The sequence below is a fragment of the Protomyctophum bolini genome (genome assembly GCF_963924005.1).
Source record: "Protomyctophum bolini genome assembly, chromosome: 8".
In the NCBI taxonomy this organism is placed as follows: domain Eukaryota; kingdom Metazoa; phylum Chordata; class Actinopteri; order Myctophiformes; family Myctophidae; genus Protomyctophum; species Protomyctophum bolini.
This window is the reverse complement of record NC_137869.1, coordinates 27,849,182-27,861,382: the sequence shown is the minus strand read 5'-3', so window position 1 is coordinate 27,861,382 and position 12,201 is coordinate 27,849,182.

The following is a 12,201-nucleotide window of genomic DNA, read 5'->3' as shown; positions in this document are numbered from 1 at the left end:
GGTGCATGTTCCAGCTCCTGAATTAGAAAATTGGAGTTATGGCCAGTCATCTAATGACATAGAAAAATATTGGCCCTAGGCCAAACTTACTTGCCGACCCCTGCTACATACTACACACAGTTTACCGACCCCTGCTACATACTAAAAACAGTTTACCGGAGTCTCCCAGGGATCTGTACTGGGTCCCCTCCTGGTTTTCATCCTCTGCAAAACGTTCCTTGCCTATATAGCCAATGTTTTTTTTGCTAAATGTTTGCTTATTATGATCTGCTATTTATGTTGAATGTTCACCTGACATTCCCAGAATAAGGATGATAGGGTCCATGTGGTTAAAACCTTATGGAAATAATAATTGAGTCAAAGTTTGCTAAACATCAATGAGCCATGTAAGTCCAGATTGTCACCCAGACTTTTAAAATCAATCTGTTCCAGAACACTAAACATATTTTCACTAAAGATAGGTATTTTTTACCCAATGTAAAATATTCCATAAATATTCCATATTTCTCATCAAAATATATTGAAGTACAGCAATACATGGCAACTTGAGCTACTCTTCTTAAATTTCATCATGACTTTTCACAAAAAAACTAAAAATACCCGGCTGTCATAGGGGGGCAAAAAATGTGAAAGACGTGCATATTATTTTTTTAATATTCCTAGAAAAGGAGAAATTAAGTTGGGAACTTCTCCTTTGGTCCACCCATTCTTAGGACATGCGAGAATGGTCCAGTGAAGAAAAAATAAATAAATAAAAAAGTCCTTTGTGGGTGTATGGGATTCTTCTCTATCACACTTGATAGGTGTTTTTCTACAGGCAGCTGTAGAAAACAACAGGGATGTGGGCAGGGAAACAACCCTACCTTATATGACGTCACTGAGCATCATGAAGGTACTAAAAGACCCACCTCAGACATCAGCAACATTATGAAAATTATAAAAATATAATCGTCCGGGTGAAAATCACTAGGGTTCTAGGGTTAAAACAATATGACAACATAACTTTCACTAACAATAACTGCGCAATTACATTTAGCGTATTGGATTACCTACATCAAGCAAGATTCGAGTCTCTACAAGTTGATTTTCATACCGTACTACTCAAATAATCAGAATGCAATGGCTTCCTCCAAAATCAAACACGCCACGGTATGGTTTGGGAAATGGCGGCAGAAACGTCAAGTACTGTTAGTGTTAAGACGTAGTCAGTGGGCTAAACATGTCAGACCACTGGTATGGTCCTTAAATAATGCAACAGAGATGGGAACAAGACCTATAAGCATCTCATAAAGATGACGGGCACGAAGCATGGTGGAGCCACAGGTACGGCCTATGCATTTCTTATGACACACGTTGAATCATCACACAGTTCCACAAATTGCCTGCCAGTCAAAAACACTGTGCATCATTGTCTGTCCTGGGTGACTGACAGCTACAAGTCCCTGCAGGTGAAACGACTGTAAACTTCTCCTCAGAGGGTTTGACAGCAACACCACAACTATGTCACACAGAAAAACCCTGGTTGTGGAGAAGAGGAATGGAATGTCACCCATAGAGGTGGGGGTATGTCTGTCTGTCTGTCTGTCTGTCTGTCTGTCTGTCTGTCTGTCTGTCTGTCTGTCTGTCTGCCTGCCTGCCTGCCTGCCTGCCTGCCTGCCTGCCTGCCTGTCTGTCTGTCTGTCTGTCTGTCTGCCTGCCTGCCTGCCTGCCTGCCTGCCTGTCTGCCTGCCTGCCTGCCTGCCTGCCTGCCTGTCTGTCTGTCTGTCTGTCTGTCTGTCTGTCTGTCTGTCCATCTCTGTATGCCGCCTCACCCTGCCTGTTGGTTAGACTGCCTTTTTGGCTTCCATTTTATGGAGTGTTGGTGAGGCCGGTAGAGATATGGTTTCACTCCCCTTGGTGCAGCCAGGCCGTGCTGCTGACAGCAGGTTTTATTTGATGTGGATGCCCCGTGTTGGGTTTCAGCGCTGGCTTCAACATATGATCTCCATTATGACTAGAGGGGAGGAACGCATGCCAGTGGAGGACTGGTGACTATAGTCGGAGAGACGCCGAGAGCGAAGGATAGAGCAATGATTGTCAAAGTGGGGTCCGGGGACTCCCAGGGGTCCTTGAGGGGGTTCTAGGGGCTCAACAAAATGAGGAACAGTTTAAACACTTAAGCCCTATTTATTTTTTTAACTATTCGAAAAATATCTACAACCTCACAATGTGTCACATTGCTACACATTGTGTGCTCCACTGCTTATATCTCTGCTATTTGCAAAACTTGTCAAATGTTGACAAATCTTCTCTTATGGCAGTCCCTGGTACAAAATATGTGTATTTGGTCCACAGCTAAATACATTGAAAATGTTTGAGAACCACTGGGATAGAGCAATGGAAAATGCCACGATCCAGATAAGTGCAGGGAAACATGACCGCAAAATGTGGAATGTTAATTTAACTGTAATAATGGTGTAATGGTGATCCTGTACGGATCCATATACACTCTCAGAGTGTCTCACACTCCACATTTTATTGTGGAGGACGTAATGGTAAAATAGGACAGTGCTCCTTCATGCAGAAATATTGCGTTATCAAAACCTTCACACAGAGCGCACGCAAGCACACACACACGACACACACACACATCTATACATAATATTACAATGCATAAATAACATCCATGTTACTTTATGCAAATTATTAAAAAAAAACACACCCTGACATATGAGATTACCCCAGCATACCAATGATATTCGAAGGAAAGTGGAAATCGTCTGCTCACACTGACATTGGTGCCATCTGTTCATCTGTTGTATCAAATATATGACTGTAAATCTTATGATTCTTATTAGTTTTATAAAAATGTCTCTGTATGGTAACTAACTGCGTACCATTTCTAACCCTAATGATGCAGAGCTGACATATACCGTAGTACATAGAGAACTGCCACCATGCTCATCCCATCTCCCACCATGCATTTTCCAGAGGAAATAAATAATGTACGAAGAACTATGGGGGTGGTTAAAGTGGTATAATGATCAACTCTAGAATACCAGTAAGACGCGCAAACGCGGGAAGCGAACGCAACTGTCTGTCCCGCTTTTGTGCCCATATATGGAGCTGAGTGATTTGTTTGTGATTGATGCAACACACTCCATATTTGGACGTATAGCTGCTTTGGGGACTCCTTATTTGACTCAGCCATGGTTATGGCTGAGTCTAATCACTCAGCTCCATATATGGGCACAAAAGCGGGACAGACAGACACATGGACAGACATGATCTGCTAGGTCTCATAGTAAGTGCTCACTGCGTTCGCAATAAATTGATAATATTGAATTGTTTTATTAACACCAGTGCAGTCCACATACACCTTCACTTTCTATTTACCAGCACAATGGCTCTATTACAGTATACTGTACTGTATGTACGTGTACTGTGACTTTGTGTTCGTTGTTTTGCATAGCGCAGGCTATATAGGTGTATACTACTGTATAGTATAGTGTTGCTGCCAGTGCTGTAAAGTACTGTAAAGTACATTTACTTAAGTACTGTACAATTTTGAAGTATTTGTACTTTACTTGAATATTTACAATTCCAATACTTGTATCTACTCCACTACATCTCAGATCCAAATATTGTACTTTTATTTCACTACATTTATTTGAAAACTTTAGTTACTAGTTACTTTGTAGATTTTGATTATTATTACAAGACATACCTACATTAACCACTTTTACCATATATAAACTTAGCAACAAAAGTTCGGAAACTTAACTTTGGTCCATTATTTCTCCACTATATGGAATAGGCGTCCATGTGGCATGGAGTGAGTTTTAATAATACCAATTGGTTTCGTATTCACCCTTGCTTTGAGTTGCTTAGTGGATTGGATGATTGCACTCTCACACAGCAATACTAATAAGGTAAAAAACAACACATACTTTACACTTTATTCATTTTACACTCAGTGTTAGGGAACTCAATAGCAGGTGGAAGATCCAAACACAGCCGCAACACTTGGCACCTCCTCCTCATGCTGGTCACCAACCTAGCCACATTTTGCTGTGGGATGGCATCCCATTCGTCAACCAGGTTTTGTTGCAAGTCAGCCAACATGGTTCTGTTTGTCCCTCTATCCCTAAACTAATTTGCCATTTTTTACTATTTAAAAAAACCTTTTAAATAGTTCAAATAGCCGATCTACAAGCTCACAATGTCTCGATGCAGATCGGCTAGTTTAAAATGTTTTTCAAAATAGTAAAAAATGGCAAATACGTTTAGGGATAAGGGTGGCGCAAGATGGAGCCCCCAATGCCATCCTCCAGGATGACAACGCTCTCTATGGGATATGGGATCGCCACTGGTTCCAGAATCCCGATATCTCACTGCATTGAGATTGCCTTCAATGATGACAAGTTCTGTCTTGCCTGTGAGATACTGCCCCATACCAAGCTGTTGTGGCTGTGTATGGATCGTCCACCCGCTACCGAGTTCCCTATAACACTGAGGGTAAATCAATAAAGTGTAAAAATGGCCAATATGTGTTTGTTTTTTACCTTACTGTGTGAGAGTGCAATCATCCAATCCACTAAGCAACTCAAAGCAAGGGTGAATACCAACTACTTGCCATTTTGGCACATGTCTTGGAGGCGCTACCCACAGGTTTAGCTGTGTTGCTACCCACAGGTTTAGCTGTGTTTTGCTACCCACAGGTTTAGCGGTGTTGCTCACCCCACGAACGCCCGATCCTTACAAGCTGTACCTCGTTGGAAAGGTGACTAATCAACGATTACAATTATATAAAATAGAAAACCAATTTTTATTATTAAAGTAGGGAAATAATGGACCAAAGTTATACGTTTCTTTTGTTGCTGAGTTTACATTTCGGCCATTTGAAAATAGCCAATCTACAAGCTCACAATGATGCGACGCATTGTGAGCTTGTAGATCTGCTATTTTCAAAAGATGTTTGGGACATTCTGCATAGTGAGTACTTTTGCACAAGTAAAGTATTTCTACATTGCAGTATTGATACTTTTACTTAAGTAAAAATGAATATGAGTACTTTTTCCAGCACTGAATGTTGCTTCATTCTTACTTTCTTACTAATTCGTACTCTGTATCTGTAACTTAGCTGGCGTGCTGCCTTCTCGGCAGCCTGGCCGTGTTGGGACACAACACTCCAACATAATGAGCGACATCAATGTTGCTCACTAACTGTCTATATAGTATAAATAGTATAAACACCGTCTTTCAGAACTTTGAATGTGTAGCATATATATAGCAAATCGTCTCTGTCGGGTCGAAACCTCATTATGTCCATAACCGTTACTTTTCAGGATTCAAATTCAAAAGTATAGCAAAAGTGGCTGATTGGGATTGTCTCCGCCAGGCCGAAGGCTGCAAAAGGTGCTGCGAAACTTTGCACGCACTCACAGAGGCCTCAGTGGCCTGCATTTCTCACATCTGCTTTTCATATAATGTAGCGCCACCAGAGGCCCAATTTTTTTTTGTATTACTCCATCAGATTCTATAGTCATGTGATCAAGTTTGATGTGTCCGATATTTCATATTCCATCCTAATTGGCTAACATTGGCTTCCAAGGTTTGCAGGATTGGTCCGTTTAGAACGAAATTCCCGTAAGATTTTACACGAACATTCTTACTAGGCCAAGGAAGAAATGCCAACCTTTTCACATTAGCCTGTTATAGCGCCACCAGCAGGATGATTTTTGTAAAACACATTTCTGGAACAAAATTCCTCAAATCATGAATGCAGTGTCTGATTGCCATAAAAACCCAATAAGAAGAAATGGCACCCTTTCCACATTGGCCAATAATAGTGCCACCAGGAGGCCACAATAGCCTACCTGACCTAGCAGAGACCTGTGCTCCAAGGAGTACTTTTTCTATTTCATAATGTACCTTTTTGCCTTCCTAGAAATGTAGTGCAGTCAAAAGTACATTATGTCTCTTTAAAATGTTGTGGAGTGGAATCCAAAAAGACAAATAGGGGCCTACTCCAGTTAATAATAATAATAATAATAATAATAACAAATAGGGGCCTACTCCAGTTAAGCACAGACAAACAAAGGATGTACTTTATAGGCCTGCAGTACTCAAGTAAAAGATGCACTTTTTATTATTATTATTATTATTATTATTACTTTGTTACTGTCCACCATTGTAAAACAGTAGCTCACCTTCTGAAAGGTCAAAAAGACATATGATGTTATAAGCCATACATATATCTAATGTAGATCTAATGCATCTATAATGTTAGTCCTACATATTATAGCCTACATCTAACATGTCAGAGGACAAAGAAATGACTAAATGACCCAAAAGACCCCCATCAATGTAATATATTACACCGTCCATCAAATTATTGTCAAATTTCACTTAAGTGAAGTGATAATTACACAAAACAAATAGAGGCAGTAGCGACAACACAATAGTATTCAGAATATTAAATTAGATTGACAATGCGTTTGCGTAAACGATGAAAGAATCAAATTAACATTGGTATTCTGAATGACCTTCAGTTGGCCTAAAGATCCAACGAGAGAGAGAAAAAAAACAATTTCACATAATATAGGCCTATATAATATTTGCATTTATCATATAGAAAGTGTGGTAGTCCGATAGTCAACCTCGTGTAATTCCTCTATATTGGGACACAGTTGCTTAGCCTATCTTTTCCCCCCTACCCATGTTTATAACTAAACTGCAGCAACAATGTGTTCAGTAATTTGATGGAGGGAAAATCATATTTATTGGATTTAACTGTTTGGGCCTGTTTCTCCGTTAAATCGAGACTGCACACTATTCTATAATTCCCCCTTATCAGCCAGAGGCTTTAGTTATTTACTTTAAAATGGACTAATTTCTTATTCCAGCGGAGGGAGTAACAGCCGCTGACTTGAACAGCTGCTTCATGACCCAAAAAACTGTCAGTCTTTCCCTGGAATAAATTGTGGAATGTTCCATTTTTCAGAGAAGGGTGAGGCTGCTGTTAGGGACAACACATACAGCTGAAATGGTGCGCAAATAGGAGCATTTCCCCTCCCTTTACGAATCAGACATATTATTAATAATAACACTACAGTGACAGTTCTCTTTATCGGTGATTGCTCTGGGAGAAGTGTGAAATTAGACTTCATACTTCCAGTGCGCACCCCCGCTCTTAAAAGCAAAGATTCGTGTAGGCTCATAGTAGAATCAATTCACAGAGAGGGCAACTTGAAACCGTCGACTCATGCCTGTGCGCCGAGTTTGGAGAGTGGCGTGTCGGGCAGCTTGGAGTTTAATAGTCCGGGTAGCATCCGTACTATGTAGTCTGTCTACCCATGTGTATGTGCACGGCTGTATGGTCCGCCCAAATGTGATTGGAATCGTAATTTCGAGTTCGACATATTGCTAAAGCAGTACTCCATGTTTTGTTTAATACAGATCGCACACATTTCAGGGTGAAATAAAATACTCTTTTAATATTTGCGCTGTCTAGGACTCTGTTTCGCTACTGTGAAAGTGCTAAGTGCGTGCGCATCCATGTACTGTACGTGTCGTGTGAGCGCACGCGCGTGTGTACGTGTGTGTGCGTGTGAGAGAGTGTGTGTGATAGAGAAAGACAGAGAGAGAGAGAGAGAGAGAGAGAGTGTGTGTGTGTGTGTGTGTGTGTGTGTGTGTGTGTGTGTGTGTGATTGTGTGTGTGTGTGTGTGAGAGCGAGCCAGCGTCCTAAAGTGAGAAAGAGTATGTGTGTGTCAGTGCGTGTGTGTGCGTGTGTGTGTGTGTGTGTGTGCGCATGCGTGCGTATATGGGTGCGTGTGTGTGAGAAACTTTCCTCAGTGTCACTCCTATCAATAGATCTGACACTCACGTGACGTCCACGATGACACCAGAATTCACACAGTTGTCACTCCTTAAATAGTGAGATGGTTTGACAGATTCCAGGCCCCAGCTCCTCTGCCGCCGTGCCACGTGCACCTGTGCAGTGTGCACATGCCTGAGAAATAATTAAATCAATATTAGTTGATCATTATCCTTCACACTGTGGGAAACAGTTGACATATCAGCAGCAACTAATTGTGCTGTTATTTCATTAGGTCAAAATAGGCTAAGCATAATCGCCTAATAGGCAGACTGGTTCATAGAATATCACAAAATAGGTGAGGAGGGTGACACATTCATTCAGAACTTGAAAGAGTCCTTTTTGTCCCTGTGAATGACACTTAGGTCTAAGATAAGAAGCTATGAATTATTGAGGGCCAGAACAGAACTAAGAAATCTAATGAAACAGAATTAATTGACCCCTATGTTATCTGTCTCGACTGTCTGTGTCAGACTCAGTCAGGACTCTTAGGCCTATTCAATCAAAGTTTGTTCATTCCAGTCAGTGCTACTAACCCATTCTGGGCGAGAAACTCTTTTGGTGTTTCAAGCATTATATTATACTTTAGCTATTGAACAATAGCAGATCTACAAGCTCATAGATCTGCTATTTTGGAAAAATCTTGAAAAATGTGAATAGATATTCTTTCAAATGGTGGGGTCCCTGGAACAACATATTTTCAAATGGGGGTCTGTGGCCAATTACATTTTTTGTGGTCCTTGACATGAAATATTGAGAACATTTCAGAAAACTGTCAGGATTTAGAAGACATTTTTGGAACTTGGAACTACTAACAAGTTAAACCTCTGTTGGCTGAGCAAGCAATGGCATTTCAAGTGCATGGGACCCCAAATAATTGCCAAAACAAGTTTAATAATATAAATAATCGTTAATATAAAATAATTAAAGGACCACTTTTCAACCTATCTTCATATAATTGGTCCTCACTAATCTGATCATGATCATCATGATCGTTATAAAATACCACCATTCTTTTTAGGGGTATCCCCTCCTATGCCCAGCTTTTTGTGTCTCTGTGTACCCCATTGTGATTATTTGATTGGCTGAGCACAGAATGTGTACCACATTTGTGATGATTTGATTGGCTGAGCACGGAATGTGATGATGTATGATGATAAGAGTGCCCCTCATTTCACACAAGTGTAATTATTTATATTCGGTCTGTGTCTCATAGGAGGGCTGTGGGCAGTTCAGAAACACGTCCACCAGTGACATCATCGATGGAGTATCCAAGCTAATAGAAACAGCAGGCTTTCTATTCCTGAAAAGTTGCACTACGAAAATGGAAGTCATCGTTCTCACGGTTATACAAATCTAAATATATTTAAATCTTGTTTAAAAAATCTGACTAATGATGATGTCACTGGTGGACGGGTTTCTGTTCTGAACTGCCCACAGTCCTCCTATGAGACACAGACCAATTAGGAAAAGATTTGTGGTATTTTATCATGAACATTAGTGAGGACCAATTCAATTATTATGAAGATAGGTTGAAAAGTGGTCCTTAAAGTAAAACACAATAATGTAAAGTTTTCCTTTAAAACCTTATAAACCAATAACTAGGAAATACCGGTATATATAATAGGCCTATACTATGTTGGCTGAAATGGAAATGATTGAGAACCACTGGTTTGAACACATTGTCATTTTTTATATGGGGTTGTGACTTTCTGAGACGAGCAGTTAGACATTAAACGTTCTCTCTCTCTCTCTCTCTCTCTCTCTCTCTCTCTCTCTCTCTCTCTCTCTCTCTCTCTCTCTCTCTCTCTCATCGGTTTCTCTGCCTTTTATTGACATCTAACTATAAATGCACCAAGTCTGTGTGTGTGTGTGTGTGTGTGTGTGTGTGTGTGTGTGTGTGTGTGTGTGTGTGTAATCCACGTAACTCGAGAACCGTTCGTCCCACTGACTTCAAATTCGACACACACGCTCCAAACCACCACAGGGGGTGCAGTGGCCAGTTTCGAGTCGGTCGGACCCACAGTTGTCCAGAACCGCCACAAAAGGCCCGGGCCCCCCACAGGGCCCCTGCCCAGTGTCCATATATGGAGCTGCACTGTTCTGACATCATTCTGACGTCTGCATAGACTGCATATTTGGGCATGCCTGACAAAGAACTCCATATATGGGCATAAAAGGGCCACAGACATAATATCTGGGTGGGGCATGCATTTCCAACTTGCATCGTAGACTAGTGTCCAACAGGCACCGCTGTAGAGGCTCCAACGGGCACCGCTCTAGTTGTCGTAAGAGAAATAGTTGATCAACAATAGTTCTATGTTATTATTATATGTTAATATATCCATGTGTTTGAACATCCCTTCTCAGAGTCATCTCTCTCTCTCTCTCTCTCCAGTAAGTCCAGCTTTCTGGCTATAACTCCTCTTGTATTATTTTGTTCATTTCCACATGCAGACATGTGAGTGTGCATGTGTGTGTGTGTGTGTGTGTGTGTGTGTGTGTGGCTTGTTTAATGCACTGCAGGTTGGCTCCTGCAGCAGGTTTGGCCAGATAAGAGAGAGCAGCAGAGCTTTCTGCTGGTATGGGGGGAGAGAGAGAGAGAGAGAGAGAGAGAGAGAGAGAGAGAGAGAGAGAGAGAGAGAGAGAGAGAACATTGCTTTTTCAACCCCCAGGAACCATTAAACTATAATGCTAGGGCCACCAGCGCTGAAACCTGGACCCCCAGCGCCCCCTATGGATGGAAAAATGAGGTGCATGAAGCAGATATGCCGGGGTGATTATTTTGTGCGGTGTACACCTGCTGTTGAATGAGGCAGTGTGAGAGTGTGACAGTGGATTGTAATGTTACCTTAAAGCAGTGGTTCTCATAGTGGGGTCCGAGCGACCCCATGGGCTTGAAAAGTTTGGAAACCAGACGAATCTGCCACAGCGTTTGGCAAAACACAGGACAGGATTTCTACTGACAACCCTGGGTGTTACCTGCTTGTTGCCACTACTGCTGAACGCGAACGAAAATAAAAGCTTGCATGCATGGGTACCGAGGCTAAACCACTATAGCCTACTGACCCTCAGCATCCTGCAGCCTCCCTTTTATAAAAGGCGAGACCATGCCAAGAACTGAAAATAAGGCAAACTATGGCCCATGAGTTGATTTACTAAACCCATTCTAAATACATAATTACATTTCAGGTGCCACATCGTTGAGATAAGAGAACATATAATACAAGAGCTCTTGGAACATAAAACAGACACCCCTCCTGCTCTGCACTTAATTGGTACCTTCCCCCACGCAATCAAGAGGAACACCACTGCAGGAGAGACAGGTGGAAAACAATCATACCTAAACACAATTCACAATAAACCAAAATGCAAACATCTTTGTGGCGTCTCAATGGCCACACCTTTTATAATGCATGATACAATATTGTTCAGTACAAATGATAAAATAGGAATAGCATGCAATGCTGTCCAGTAACACAATCCTCCAAGCAGGCTTGCTGTTAAATGGAAACAGCTGTGAGTGTAGTGTATGCCTGTTTGTTCCTCTTCTATAGGACATGGGTTCCCAAAGTGGGGTCCGGGGACCCCTAGGGGTACTTGAGGGAGTTCCAGGGGGTACCTAGCTCAATTAGACATAGTTGGGAACCAAATGGACCCTTATGGGTCTGTAACCCATTTGTACACTCTCAGAGTTACATTTACAGTGGTTTTACGATATAAATTGGAGTAGCCTACCAGAGATAGAAATGCCATTAAATCGGGGGTCCGTAGCATAATGCCTGTGAAACTGGGGGTCCTTGAAATTAATATGTTTCGGAATCACTGCTAGAGTTGTAAAAATCCTCCCTTATCGGGGTCACTGCAGGCATATGTTTCTAAATGGGGGTCCATAGCCTAATAAATGTTGATTTGGGGGTCTTTGACACAAAGATGTTTGGGAACCACTGCTATAGGGCACAGCCCTGTGACAGACGCTTTCAGGTCTGTTCCTCTTCTATAGGGCACAGGCTGCCCTGTGACAGACACTTTCAGGTCTGTAACTACTAACTCCAAGAGTATTTGTTCACTCTCAGAGTTATGAAGTCCTTGGCCTTATTCAAACCTAAGTGGGGGTCCTTGAAATTAAAACGTTAACCACTGCCTGCCTTTTTGCTAGCCTACTGTAGGTTGGCTCCCAGTAGAAGAGTTAAGCAATTGAAAATGTGATTGACATTCAAAATGTGTCCTCAATGGCCTCAGTACCCGCATACCTGACTAATTACCTAAAATAATTGAAAGAAACACAAAGCCACAATACTATAGGGAGCGAGAACAACGATCTGGTACCACCAACTTAAAA